General features: G+C 48.5%; 1 protein-coding gene and 1 long non-coding RNA gene across 5 annotated transcripts in view; one reads left to right on the top strand and one right to left on the bottom strand.

The window, feature by feature from the left end:
- The first annotated feature begins 1,279 nt into the window (after positions 1–1,279).
- The window catches only part of ncoa3 (nuclear receptor coactivator 3), a 28,756-nt gene continuing 16,182 nt past the window's right edge, over positions 1,280–13,853 (top strand). For 3 of the 4 annotated variants that reach the window (XM_019879426.1, XM_019879427.1, XM_019879424.1), the window contains exons 1-2: positions 1,280–1,409; positions 11,967–12,037. The gene's annotated coding sequence lies outside the window, so the exon portion shown is untranslated. Of the gene's footprint in view, positions 1,410–7,328; positions 7,422–11,966; positions 12,038–13,853 lie in introns of those variants that run through there. The other variant, XM_019879425.1, reaches the window with a different exon arrangement.
- Positions 5,649–7,221, bottom strand: LOC109521544 (uncharacterized). The gene is made up of 2 exons (XR_002169385.1): positions 5,888–7,221; positions 5,649–5,787 (listed from the first exon to the last, which is right to left on the bottom strand). It is a non-coding gene; the product is annotated as an uncharacterized LOC109521544 (long non-coding RNA).

The following is a 13,853-nucleotide window of genomic DNA, read 5'->3' as shown; positions in this document are numbered from 1 at the left end:
GAATGTAATTGACTCTCTCTCGCTCTTTCTCCACCTCTCTCTCTCCTTCTCTCTCAGTGTATATAAACCCTGGCATAAACCCTACAGTTTAAAAGGTGGCATTTTATTTATTGACTGTTACATTTCACGGTTTGATCAAGTATCTATAAATTGGGGATGTAGGGGGCTGGGGATGTTTCAGAAGATAGGCACCACTTGGGTGTGGAATCAATGCATAATCATGTCTGCTTAAAAGGGCCCGGCAAGGCATCATGGATGACTGTCTATATGTTTGCTACTTGCCAAACATGCTGGACTACATTGTCAGAATAGCAGATACAGTACTGTATTGCCATGCCTGACTATTATAAAATGCTCCAGTGTATGGCATTGAACTTCACTAATGTATTACCAGAATTTGAGTTCTTTTTGTCTTTACTTTCTCCATTGGTAGCCCATACATAACATACATAAATAAACCAATAAATAAATAGATACATAAATAAAAAACTGTCTCTTTCGTCTTGCACGATTCACTGGTCCGAGTATTATTTTTCATATGCCAAATTGACATATTTTCAGTGTCCAGATGGGGCAGGTGATGCCCAATGGTGAAACATAAAATCAGCTTCTAGTACCATTCATTCATTTTCCAATCCACTTTATCATCACGAGGGTCATGGGGGGTGCTGGAGCCTATCTCAGCCGTCTTCGGACAGTAGGTGGGGACACCCTGAACCGGTTGCCAGCCCATCGAAGGGCACAGAGAGACAAACAACTATCTGCGCTCACACTTACACCTAGGGACAATTTAGAGTCATGTGTTTGGAACGTGGGAGGAAACTGGAGTACCCGGAGAAAACCCACGGCGAAAACGCACGCAGGCACATTTACCACTGGACCACCGGGCCGCCTACTTCTGGTACCAGTTAGATGCAAATCTATTTGATTTTGAAGTGGGGGAAGGGGGGAAGAAAGAGAGAGAGAGAGAGAGAGAGAGAGAGAGAGAGAGAAAGGACATGCAACCTCTCCTCTAACAGAAATTCCATCTGCCTATCTACGGCTTCAAAGTGACCTTAGGTTACAGTACTGTTATTCGTGACTTGAATTTGAAGTTATTGTGGAAATAACTGTACTAAAATGTAACCGCATCAGTGTCTCTTGCCAAGATATCGGGCGAAGAAATCTTTAAATCCCAACTCATCATATCCCGCCGGTGCAAATCATCTTCAACGTACTGTATGGTGTAGGTGTGCAGAGGCTCGCGAGGGCAAAAGAACTACATTACCCAGAATGCACGTGGCTCTGCCCACAAGCTGCCTCTCCGTCTGGGAGTGTTTCCCATTTAAACAAACACGGTCCTTCCGAAGATGGCGGAGAGTTTGTAGAGATGTAAAAGAAACAGTTTTTCAATGAAAACGTCGAAGCGGGTGAGTTTGTTCGAAATATTTTTTGTCATCAGTCAGCGAGTGACTTTCGAACCCTGTTGCTATCGTGTGCTCGACCGCGTAAATTTGTCAAGGAGGCAGTTGGTGTCGCCCCGTTTCCGAAGCAGACGGTGGTCCCGAAGCTGTCGCGATACAACGAGCCAGCCACCTTTCCATTCCCAGTTGTTCGCTTTCATTTGCGAACTGATTTCTGCGTGAAATGCAACCGTTTCGGTGCACTGGTTTTGAATAAAATGCGCGTGTCCGTTTCCGCGTGTTTACACGCGCGTTCCATGGATACAAACTTTAGCGTATATAAGATATCTTGGTCGCCGGATGCAATCGGATCGCCAGGACTCACCGGCGGTTTATGCGCGGGACACACTTGGGTTCGGTTATTGTTTATCTCCGGCACCGCTTGACATTTTACACAACACAACGGGATGGCTTCGGGGGCAGTATTTTTAGCCGGCCAGCTTGACTTGTCTTCCCTTCTAGTGGAACTGGAGAAATTGTCTGCTTACACAGCTTGTTATAACGCATCAGCTTTGTTGTGATAGCTTATAAAACGAAAGGCTATATTGTTTATTGTCAACTGGCACCACATCACCCCCACATAACGTTCATTGTGCTCCTGTCGCAGTTTTATGATTATCGTCGCTAATATACAAACGCAAATGGGATCCAAAAAAGAAGCAAATTATAAGGAGGATAAGTCAGGTTGGTGCTGATTTGGAAGGTGGATCTATATATATATATATATATATATATATATATAAACATTTTTTTGTTCCCAGAGCTGACAAGCAAACATGAACTGGCTCAGTCATCTCAGCCGGACTCCATAGCATCTGTTATTTATTATTTGCTGGGCTTTACTGAGATTGCATACGCGTGTTTGTAACCGTAGGCATAACGGCGTTTGATGTCGGCTGGAACTGCTGCGAAATCACGCATAGAAGGACGTTTGGTTGGATGTGCGCGAGCGTGAGAGGGAGGCAGATGCAGACAGATGTGTCTCAGCGCAGGGGAGATTGAACACTTCAGGAGGACGTGCTGTGTTAAGGGCGGCCAAAATGTAGGGATCACTTGCTTCTCATTGATGAACAGGGCATCGCTCATATCGCTGAAATCAACGACACTTGCCTTTGTGTCGTGCGGTGTTTGCATCATTGCACCTTTTAATTTCAATTAGGAGGAAGTACACATGCATTTGACCAGTTGTTTTACCATTAGAAATCCTTGATTTGTTAGCGGGCACGTGTCACTTCAGTTGCAAATATGGCAGCATTGGAATTTAAAGCGCAATGCTGTAGTTTGCACCCCCAACTGAATGTACAAGCAGCCCTCCACCAAATTCACTCAGGAGCAACATTGGCCCCAGTTTGCTTCATGTTGCTGTCAGGAAGTGCATTCACATGCGACGCCAAATTAATTTGATGTGATTTTGTGTGCGTGTATGTGTGTGTGTGTGTGTGTAAAACCTTCTGAGCACTTGTCATTCCTCTTTGCTAGCAGCCACCTTGGCCCGTTCCTGCTCAATTTGCATATCCCTCCCTGCAATCAAATAACTCGGAATCCACTGCTGTCATAGTCCCGTTTGGCCTCATAGGAACTAAATTTGCTCGCCTCTTCCTGCTTATGTGAGTCAATGCAGAAAGTCTGCATATAGCAGCCATGTATCAATAATGCAGCCGTTTCAATTGTGTCTAACTGGGAAATGAGGACCGGCGTTCCAGAGCTGAGATGCGCCGTTCATTTTGAAGCGGACGGAACGTCGTTACTCATGCCCACATCGGTTATATTTCTGAAAGTGGCAAAATCATCACTGTGGGAATTCCGTCCTCTGGCCTGCCTCCGCTCATATTCTTGGTAAATGGAGCCCCCTGTCCCCCATTCTCTGTGCCTTTTATCTTGCACTTTCTTTCTCCCTCACACAGGGTGTCAGGCTGTGTTAACAATGAATCAATCTTTGGGGGCATTCTTTGACTGCAGATGGGCTGAAGAAGTGACCGCACGGGATGCGTGGCTTTGGCTCTTTGTCCGTCAGCCCCCGTGCTCTCAATAATTCATTAACTTTGCACTTTCTCTCACGAGACCCACAAAAGTCGCTCTGCGCCGGCAACTTCTTTGCTCGCGTAAATGCCCGGAGATTATTGCCGTCAAATTCTCAAATGTCGTCCCGTCGCTCACACGTAGCTCTTGCTTTGAATTGTTTCATATGCTCGCTTTCCTCTTCATAGCACGCCCACTAAACGAACACATTTACTCTGCCAACATCCGTTCACTGTTATTGGTAGTTTTGGCATTGCGCAGTCGGTCATTTCCCACATGGCTGTTTGCGCGTATCGATCCCTGTTCTCCCCTCGAGTGTGTTCAGTGCACCGCTGTGAGGTTAAAAAAAAAGAAGGAAGGTCCGAATGTTATGAGCTGGTTTTATCGCCGAGTCGCACACGCTTAGTGAAGAATACGCGCTCAAGTGAATTATTCGTCTTAGTGATGACTCAAATGGGATCAGCAGAAAGGTGCTTCTCTTTGTCTTTGGATCACTGCGGGTTTCCAAGTTTGACCGATATCGGCAAGAGGTCATGAAAGCGAGGGCAGAGCCTGCCGCTTGAGTTGCGGCGGCTCCGTTTTTGACAGCTGTCTCCCGTTTGTCTCTGTCAAACTGCATTTTCTTTCTCCGATGTTAGAAGAGAGAGAATTCCCGGAGTGTTACTCTACGTTCCTCAGCAGAGATCGAGATAACGCCGATAACGTTCAGTTTCATTTCACGCAACTTGTCACGTGTTCCTTGTGACCATTGTCGAAGATGATGCCGTCGTCTGCGTAGGCGAGTGTGTGTTTCGACTAAATGCACCGAAAACACGCACCTCAGAAAACCCCCTAAACACCTCTGCGTGCACATATTCATTAGCCGACAGGTGCAATTTTGTTCTCTTCAATTTTACACTTCCCTCTCAGTCTGCACGCACTTGGGTGTAGTTCGATTGTGCGCCAAACTTGCTGCTGCTCCTTTTTCGCTTTTGATTTTTCATCAACAATGATGTGGGGTCCCGCATGTTTTTCCCCGTGACAAGAAAAATCATGAAACTGTTGGCAACTGCTTTTCAAACATTTGCCACCCTGAACGGACCCTGACGAGGCCGTTCCCTTTTTTTTCTTTCTACTTTGTCCTCACTTTAGCGAGGTCCTCTTGTCTTTATATCGAGCTGTTTTGCCTCTTATGTACAATCGGCCCATGAGACACACTGTTGACATCATGTTCATGTGTATAATTTTGCGTTTATTTCCCCGCTGTCCAAATCCGGTCCATCCTCCCATCCGGACTTTATCTTCTTGACTTTAAAATGTAAAGGTCTTTTTGGATCCCTGGTAAGTCCTGCACAGAGACCGTAGAAAGCTAGCTAGCGCGCACGTGCGTGTGTGTGTGTGTGTGTGTGTGTGTGTGTGTGTGTGTGTGTGTGTGTGTGTGTGTGTGCAGCACTTTGAGCGTGAGTCAAGTGCAGTATGGCGAAGGTGTTTCCACGCGTTTTCAGTCCGTGGCATGAGTGCCTGTAAATACCCGATTGTCCCCCACGAGTGATTTCACTTTGGAAAAAGTGAAACAGTGTGGCTCTTTATTCTCTCTCTCTCTGCCGGTGCCTGCCCCCATTTCATCTTCTCACTTCTCTACAAGTCACCACCTCTTGGTTTTCTTCTGCCGCCGATGACAACAATCGGCTCCTCTTTTTTGTCTTACTTTGCGCCGCAATCTGGGCAATTTGCTCTGACGGGAATACGGCTCACCTATTCAAATATGAAAGGATGGGAAAAAAAGATACAAGGGTCATGACTTTGTTGTCTAGATTGGTTCTGTATTAATAGAAATATATTTAGCACAGTGGTAGCCAATTAGACGCCCCCCCCCCCCACCACCACCACCATGTTCAGCAGACTTGACCTTAAATTACCAGAGCGTAGATGACCTGGAGTCACAGTCGTCGTGACAACACGGCGCTGAAAGGAAAGCCTGATTGTATCCCCTAATTGAAATCTGACTCCCTGCACTTTTTTTGTCAGGCACAAGCGTGGCGGCGTTCCGACTTGGCCTCCGCCTGTATTGTTTCAAACCGCATTGCCGTGCATTAATGGAAAGTGCGAATCGCTTCCGCTTTTTTATTCCGCGTCGTATTCTGAGCCCTTACCGCAACCGTGTTTCGGTTCCGGTTTCCCGGAGTTGTCCTCAGTTTGTACTGTTTTCCGAAAGAATTGTGTCTTGTGGTCACTCGGTCGGGATGTTGCGATCACGAGTTGGCTTTTCCAAAGTTTGCTTTTCTTACGGGCGCTCTTGAAAAGGCTCAACAGGTAGCTTTGCTCCCTCCGCGTTTGTCCTCTTCAGCTAAATATAGAAAACAAGACAGGCGTGTTTCCACTGCTGAAATATTTACTGCGACTTCGCCCAAACAAGTGAGAGTATGAGGAGAGCGAGCGGCTCATACCAGATTGTTATTCACGACTCCGAGGAAGCCGCACAGACGCCTGTCGGAGTTGGGTCAAGTGAGGCGGTGCAGTTTGCACTCGGACAGTTTTTTTTTTCCTCAAGTCGCATCTCATTCAGCCCCTCGATCCCCTCATCTTCAACTCTGCGGTAATACCCAAGTGTCAGGCAAGCCGAGCCATATGTGGGCCACGCACGCTTCCCCAAGCCAAACGGGCAGCCTGAAGCAATCATTGCACCCAATTCCAGTTTCTAACCAGCAAGCATTTTGGAACAGTTAACTCTCTGTAGTCTTTGCCGATTGGACGGACGCGAGAGTTTATTGGCAGAGGGGGTGCCAAGAGCTATGTCCCCCACCCTCCCCCTCCCGCTCCTCCCTCTCCTTGCCCTTCCTCTTTAACTTCAACTCTCTCTTTAACTCCCCACCCCCTCAGCTCAAGAATGCTCATAAAACGAGTTCACCTGAGCAAGTCGGGGGGTTGGGGGGGTATCCCTGACCCAGTTTTGCGACTATTGTCAAATCCGAGCAGACCTTGTTGGTGCTTTGTTTATAAGAAATGCTTTGGGGGAAGAGACAGAAAGGGCGACAAGTTTGGTTTGTGTCCTAACTGCTACCAGATGCTCTCTTTTTGCCTCGTTTGGCAGCTTCAAGTAGCGGGGGGGCGCAACATTTTGAGATGAACCTTGCAACTGCTGCATGGACTTTCTCCATCTTCTATTTTGCGATAGCGCCACGCTCATGCAACTTGCAAGCGGTAAAGTGGGCTTTCTTCTTTTTCTTCTTCAGCTTTGCAGAAGGAAGTTCATCCTCGTTGATGTGGAACCTTTCAGTCATTGTCGTGGAAGCCAGGCCTTAGCTTACGACGCTCTGCTGCGCCTTGTACGGTTAGCTTCAGGTTCTCAAACGGTCTCCGTCCTCGCTGCCTCCGTCCATCTCTCGGGCTGCTTCGTTGTTGAGACGTGTTTCCAATTTTTACTTGATTGCCACCTTCAGTGTAAAGGAGAGTCGAGTCACCAACGATCCTGCACATTTGGCGTCCTCTTTCACGCCCACCCTTCCCACTTTAGCATCCGCACGGCGTCCTCAGTGACGTCCGCCGCACAAGCAGCGTGTCATGTCAACATCGGTCTTCAAAGTCACCCAAGAGCGTTCACGGATTTTGGAACTCGGCGCATACACGAGGCGACCCGCATTATGGAGAAAATGTAAGACTTGTAAGTGCGTCTTTTGGTCGTGAAAATCCCGTGTGTTGATGTACATTTTCCATTGGCTGCTCTCGACCAGTTGAAGAACTTGATCGGCGGCGCAGGCTTAATCATACTTGAGATTGGAAAGATTTGTGTCACGAAGTCCAAAACAAAAGCACCATTTCATGCAGCAAAGGGTGTGTGTGTGTGCGCGCGCGCGCTTGCGTTCCTCTGTCCTAGTAATCTCGCCGCCCTTTTTAACTTGTTCTTTCTTTGAACGTTGCGCGGACAGAAGGAGCAAGAGGACAAGGAAGACTCGCCCTAGATTCCTGAAGTTGACTTTTCAGGTAAATTGGCCAGTCTTTCTCTGCTCTTTGCCTTCTTTCTCTCTCTCTCTCTCTCTCTCTCTCTCTCTCTCTCTCTCTCTCTCTCTCTCTTTTTTTTTTTTAATCTTTCACTCTCTGTCAACACATGACAACTGGCCCGTTCAAAGAAAGGAAGAGAGTTGGGAGACGGGGCCGGGCTGCAATTGTCAAAGTGGCGTCAGACCATCTTTTGAGCAAAATTCTTTGCAGGGGTCAGAGTTCACGCGCTACAGTGTTGCGCCGTGATTGGCTGAGGAAAGGTGAAACGAAAACCACAGTCAACTTTTGACCCCGGCGCAGGAGCGCCGCAGGAACGCCCAGCCTCAGCTCTGGCACGGTGGAACAGAGCCCGCTCTCTTCCTGTGTTTACTCCACCAATCCAACAGGAACGTGGGGGTGGGGGGGGCTCCACAGCGCAGTGTGGGCGGAGAGAAAATGCACGGGGAGAGAACCGGTGCTGCGCCGCAGTCTGAAAATGACAATGTGAAATATGGAGCCGCGCAGTTCTCCATCCGAGAAACTCCCCTTTTGGCTCAATGTTGTGCTTTCATCGTCGAAAACGCCGTCGAATATTCATCGTGGCCGACATGTCTTCCCTCTGAGCGATCTGGGGCGCGTGAGATTTTTTTCCCGTTGCGCATGCACAAGGGCTTTGTGTTATCAGAGTGGGGAGCGTGAAGGCCGGTCAAGCCCCGGCGCTCTGGCTGCGCTGATAAAAGGAGAGTTAGCCATTGATTCGTGATATTGGCCTGGTCATTGTTTGTGTGTGCGTGCGTCTCTCCCCCCCCCACTTGCCCTTACTATGAAACCAGTGTCACGCCTTTGAGAAAAAGATTGCTTCATTCGATCGTCACAGTGCAGCAGCATTTGAAGTTCTGTGGTTGAGTTGCAGTCCACGTGGGGCCTGTCCTACGTTTCTTTCTTTTCTTTGTCGGCATTAACGATGGATGAGCAAATCGGTGGAACACACGCGCGCACGCGCACACACAGTCGAATGTGCCATCTTTTTGTTTCCACCTTCATTTCCCCATTTTGTTTTCGCTCCACGTTGCATTTTGTGTTAGTAAATTTAAAGACCCTCACCCTGCTTAACCGAAACGTGTGTGTGTGTGTGTGTGTGTGTGTGTGTGTGTGTGTGTGTGTGTGTGTGTGTGTGTGTGTGTGTGTGTGTGTGTTTCCTGTCTAAACACTCCTTTGAAAGCAGTTTTCTTCTGCTTTGAAATATTCCCTCTCCCTTTCCGCTGTCATCAGTGGACCCCGAAGTAAAGCGTCAACACAACCAGAACAAACATGAGCTGCTTCCCGAACGCGCTGCTGACGGAACATGAAAACTGAAATGCGAAAGTGCAACACCGGCCATTTAGCGCACTCGCGCCATCTGAAAGCGTCTACGAGAAGCTGGTAGTTCTTCCGTACGGCATGAACGGCGACGACGCGATATTGACAATATTGGCAGTGACAAGGTGACACGTACATGCGATCTTGCGTTCGCACCAAACAACGTTCAAGTCCATCCCGGGTCCGGCATCCGTCTTTTTTGGCTGGTGGCCCTGTCAAGCAAATGGTCTTTGTAGTGTTTTTTTTTTTTTTTCTTTTAAATGTGGAAGGCGTACCCAGAGAGCACAGGAGGAACCTGCAAACTCAACACCGGACAGCCCGACACAAAAGTGGAATCGAGAAACTCTGTGCCGTGAGGCACGCATGCTTCGGTCCGCTGCATAGTGGTGCCAGTTGACCAGAAATTGGGTGTGAGTTTTGTGAGGTTGCAATCGTGCGTTCGTGTGCGTGCGCCCCAGTTTGTTTTGGGCGTGTCCGTGTTTATTGTTGGGCCACAACTCATTGTCTAGCAGGGCTCAAGTTTCAGCCTTTTATTGCTGCCGAGCAGGAATGTCCTGCGCGCTCTTCTGCTACTGATGGCGTGACACTGCTGCCGATCTGAACTTTGCAGCGGGAGCACAGCCAACGCAGCTATAAAGTATGAGGGAGGAGGAAAAAAAAAGATCATTTGACAAGAACCCAGTCTGTTGTGATCAACTCACTGATTCCTGGTAGCGTCCTCGTCAACTTGCACAATCTATCATCTGTAGTCTTGAAATTAGAAGCAAAACACAAATCTTTTTGGTTTTTTTTCTTTTTAGCAGGGAGAGTCTCCGAAGAAAATTTGTAGTATTTAAAAAAAAAAAAAAAAAAAAAAAACGAAATTCAGATGTGGAATGAAGGCACAATATTACGGTGCAAAATATATTTCATCCTGAGAAACGAGTCACACAAGTCGGTTGTGCTGACAAAGACAAAAAGTGCGCTAAAAGAATGCTTTGCGATGCACGGCCGCTCCGAAGTAATCTCTTCCGGCAAGAGGTGGAGAATCAACAATTCTGAAACTGTTTCCGCACAACTTTAAACCAACCGAGCTAATACTTTCCAAACCATGCTTAGAAGAGGCAAACTACTCAAGTTGTCACTCGCACGACACCATCATAGAAGTAGGAAACAATTTTTGTTGACGCCAGGAATTGACAGCAACGATACCAAATCCATCACCGACATACAGCAAAATACACGAAAGACGCAGGAAGTAGAGAGCGCCGTTGTTTCACAACGGCTCTTGCTCGTGCCGCCTGGGACCGTCCGCGCCGTTTTTGTGGGTGCCGCAAGGAGGGTCCCGGTTGCCAGGCTTGCCGTGCGCGAATGCAGTGGGCAGAAACCAAACTTGAAATGTATCCCTTGCGCAAGTGTGTGGAATTGCAGGCACCTTTCCAAGCTCATTCTCTCGAGCGAAACTCACACAATCCTGTCGGTTAGGCACATGCTCAAGAATGCCGATGACGTACCAGGAGTCAGGCAGGTGCCGTGACTCCTCTCCATCAATTGGAAAAATCAGGGAAAGAAGAAACAAGTTGGACTTGATTGCTCTCGCTCGACCAGCTCAATAAATATTCCTACTCTCTGTATTTGAAAAAAAAAAAGGGGGGGTGTCGCGGTATAAACTGGTGCAACAGCGAATATAAATAATATAGCGGAAGAGAGAATTTGGTTGCTTTCTGGACGCAGGCTTTTGCTGAGATTCGAATTGTCCTCAAATATCACACAAGATGGCGCAAAGAGCACAACGTGAAGTGCGTGGTACGCAATGGATTCACTCGGTAGTTGGTGGCTTGAGCCCAGCTTGCAAACCGTTATTTATTTATGAATGGATTTATTTTCACCTTCATATTTCCTTGCCTTTGACACCTGTGTTGTCCCCCAAGTTGTATCGTACCGGGAGCCCTTCATCAGTACCCAAAAACTACTAGCTCTCGGTTTCCAAAAGCTCCATGACTCGTGGTCTGGAGAAAATCAACTTTGATGGTTCTGTGCAGTGTCTTTTTTTATTAATTAATTTATTTATTTTATGGCCAATGAACTTCAGATTGACTTTTTTTTGTTGTACATTTTACAGAAAGAGAGCACTTTCCCGTCATTCCTCCCCTTCAGTTCTGGAGCGGTAGCATGAGCTCAGCAACAGCTGGAGGCTCAGGAATGACTTGCCACGTATTCACTTTTCATTCTTTTGGGGTGCAGGCTTGCTTTTTCTTGGCTTTTCCATACATGTGATGGGTATACTGATTGATGACAACGGCATCATATTGGATTGACGTCCCACTGAACATTCGGCAAGCCCGCTCGCTGCCCATCTTTAAAACTCGTCTCAAAACTCATTTGTATTCGATGGCATTTGACACGGCATGACTCAGACTTGATCTTCAGTCTTACTGTTTGGTGCTTTCTCCTGGCTCTGTTATTAATTTGTTGTAAATATGATATTTGCTCGGTGTACAGCACTTTGTATGCAGCGATGGTTGTTTTAAAGTGCTCTAGAAATACACTTGAGTTGAGGTATGAACGAGGAGATACAGAATCCGTTGTTTGAAGAACCTGACGATGCTTAATGGCTGGCGGGAGGATGAAGCTGCGAGCGGGCGACTGAAGTTGACCTCCAAAGTATTTGATAGCAACTCAAGGTTGTTATTTTGTATCTTGTGAGTCACTTTCTTGTTCTGGGAGGAGTTCCCTTGTGTCATGTTTGTCTTGATCGTGTGGACCGCCGCCGATCGCAGTGGCTCCAACTTGCAGACAGGGAACCTGCTGATGTCCCGCCGCACGTCTGTCGGCGGTCGGGGCCGCTTTCTTGATGACCGCGGCAACGAGAAGCTCTCGGCGCAAGACTTTTGCAAAACGATGTGAGCAAAGACCCCTCGATGCTCCCGAAACTCTTGCCCGGTCAAACCAGAGAGTGCAACCCAAAACGAGTCGAAAGAACCGGCCCGATACAGGCTGTATGTAAATTGGCTGGATGACACGGCGGCGGGCACACTTCCAGGAAAGGGAAGTGATGACGCAGTGGAACAAGCCGAGCAATGAAGCAAACAGGATGCGACCCGCTGTGGCTTTCTTGCTAAATTTGAGAAATGGTCGATCCCGATGAATTGCTGTCACATTAAGCGTATGCAGACACCGTTAAATTTGAGATCTGGTTTCTTTTCTCAGGCGGCGACAGCACACTGAAGTTGCCCAGAGAACCCACAGATGGCGCTTAACTGGCGATTTTACACATCAAGGTGAGCATATCTGTGGTTTGAAAAAAAATAATAAAATAACATACAGAGTCCCCCACAAAATACTAACGAAAGCTCAGTCCTTTCCTGGCAGGCTAAATGCAATTTTGCTCAAAGCAAATTTCACACATTGAGCTGATTTATACCGGGGGATCGATTGATAGATCCAATGCTGCTTGCTTCATAGCATAGTTTTGATTTGTTTTGTTTTTCAAAGAAAACAGCATTTCAACATTACCTGCAGTGTGTAACTCTGAAAGTGGCCGAGCACACTCAGCCTCCGCTGTTTGTTTCAGAGTGTGACGCTGTCTGTGTGTTGATGTCATCTTTCCGCACTGCTGTAGAGGTGAGCCCCCGGACAGAAACAGAAACCAGGGAGGAAGGAAGAAAGGAGGGAGTTCAGCCCAAGGCAGCTAGTCCTAGTGGAGCAGAGCAAGAGAATTCGCCGTTGGTAGGAGAAAGGTAGACGGACAAGCACCTTTCCACTTTGGAGCGTTGGCCGCCGCAGTAGCGCCGACACGACTCCTGCGAATGGTCCGTCCAGGTAGTCACGGCGGTGGCGGGTGACCCGGCCGCATGTCCGAGCCTGCGACCGCAGTTGCATAATTGCTCTCGTGCGCCACTCCGGAATGAGCTGGAGCCTTTTTGCCGAAAGGCCGCTTGTTCCCGGGCATTGGCACCCATGCGGACGCCGTGTCGAGGACGCTGTGGTTGCACAGCCGAGCGCTGCGACTTCGTATGCGGCGGCGGGATGAGGAAGGAGGAGTGACCTTAGCGGCCGGGTCACAGGGCTTCCTCCAGTGTGAACTGAGAGGAGGTCAGAGCCATAGAAAAGGGATTAAGTGCAGAGTCACCAGATCATTTGGTGCGTAATCCGGTATGGCACAAATGATCCTCCTTTTCGATGCTTGTAGGCCAGCTGTAGTTTATCCCGCTGCCGTTACGCAGTGCAAACGCGGGTGTGTGAATGGTGTGATCCTCCACCTGCCCGATGTGAGGAAAAATGCCTCGACAGAAGTTGGCGTTGGCTTTGGCTTTGGCGCAATGTCACTGTGAGTGGATTGAAGTGAATACTCTGTTCTAGATTGGGGCAGCGAGAGAAGGGAGGGGTTGTCTGAGGATGGCAGCAAAGAACGCGGAGAAAGCTGAGTCAATAGACGGCATAAAAGGGATATTTGTTTGCTGGTCCCTGAAATGCGGCGCGTCGCCTTGCCAAGGAACCGAGTCCAGGCTCTGCACGAGACGGAGCAAATGCGGGCTTTCTCCCTCTTTTGCCAGTGCGGTCCCGCACAGTTGGACAGAGAGGCGGGCTGCCCAAGAGATGCCTCGCCGCCCCGAGCGTTCGTCTCTGCCCGACGCCGTGCTGCGGCATGCCTCAGCGTGTACGTGCGCCCGAATGGCTTTGTGCAGCGGCGTCGGCGCCGTGCGCGTGCTGCCGCTGCCAGCGGAGTGGAGCCGTAGCATTCTAGCGGGCGAGCTGGCTGAACGCAGGATGACCCATCTCCCCCGAGGCTTCAAATCACCGCATCGTCATCGGCCGCTCTTCACAGTGGAACAGATGAGTTTTCATTCCCATCAAGAACCAAGGCTGCTTTGCTAACTGGATAGCCTTCCCTCACAAATCAGGAGCAATCTGCTCTTCCCATGGAAGTCGTTTCATTTATAACCTCAGTTGCTTAGGGAGTTTGTTGTTGTTGTTTTTTTTTTTACCTAAACATGACACCAGGCTTGCTTGGCCTGAGGTTTCAACATATTTTACTGCGATCAGAGGGCGCCTGTATCCTTTGATCAGATTGTGTAAGTGCGCTTACAGCGCCCC

Source organism: Hippocampus comes, unplaced genomic scaffold, assembly GCF_001891065.2.
Source record: "Hippocampus comes isolate QL1 unplaced genomic scaffold, H_comes_QL1_v1.1 scaffold44, whole genome shotgun sequence".
Lineage (NCBI taxonomy): Eukaryota > Metazoa > Chordata > Actinopteri > Syngnathiformes > Syngnathidae > Hippocampus > Hippocampus comes.
Note: the sequence above shows the minus strand (reverse complement) of the source record. Positions and strands in the feature narration are given on the sequence as shown.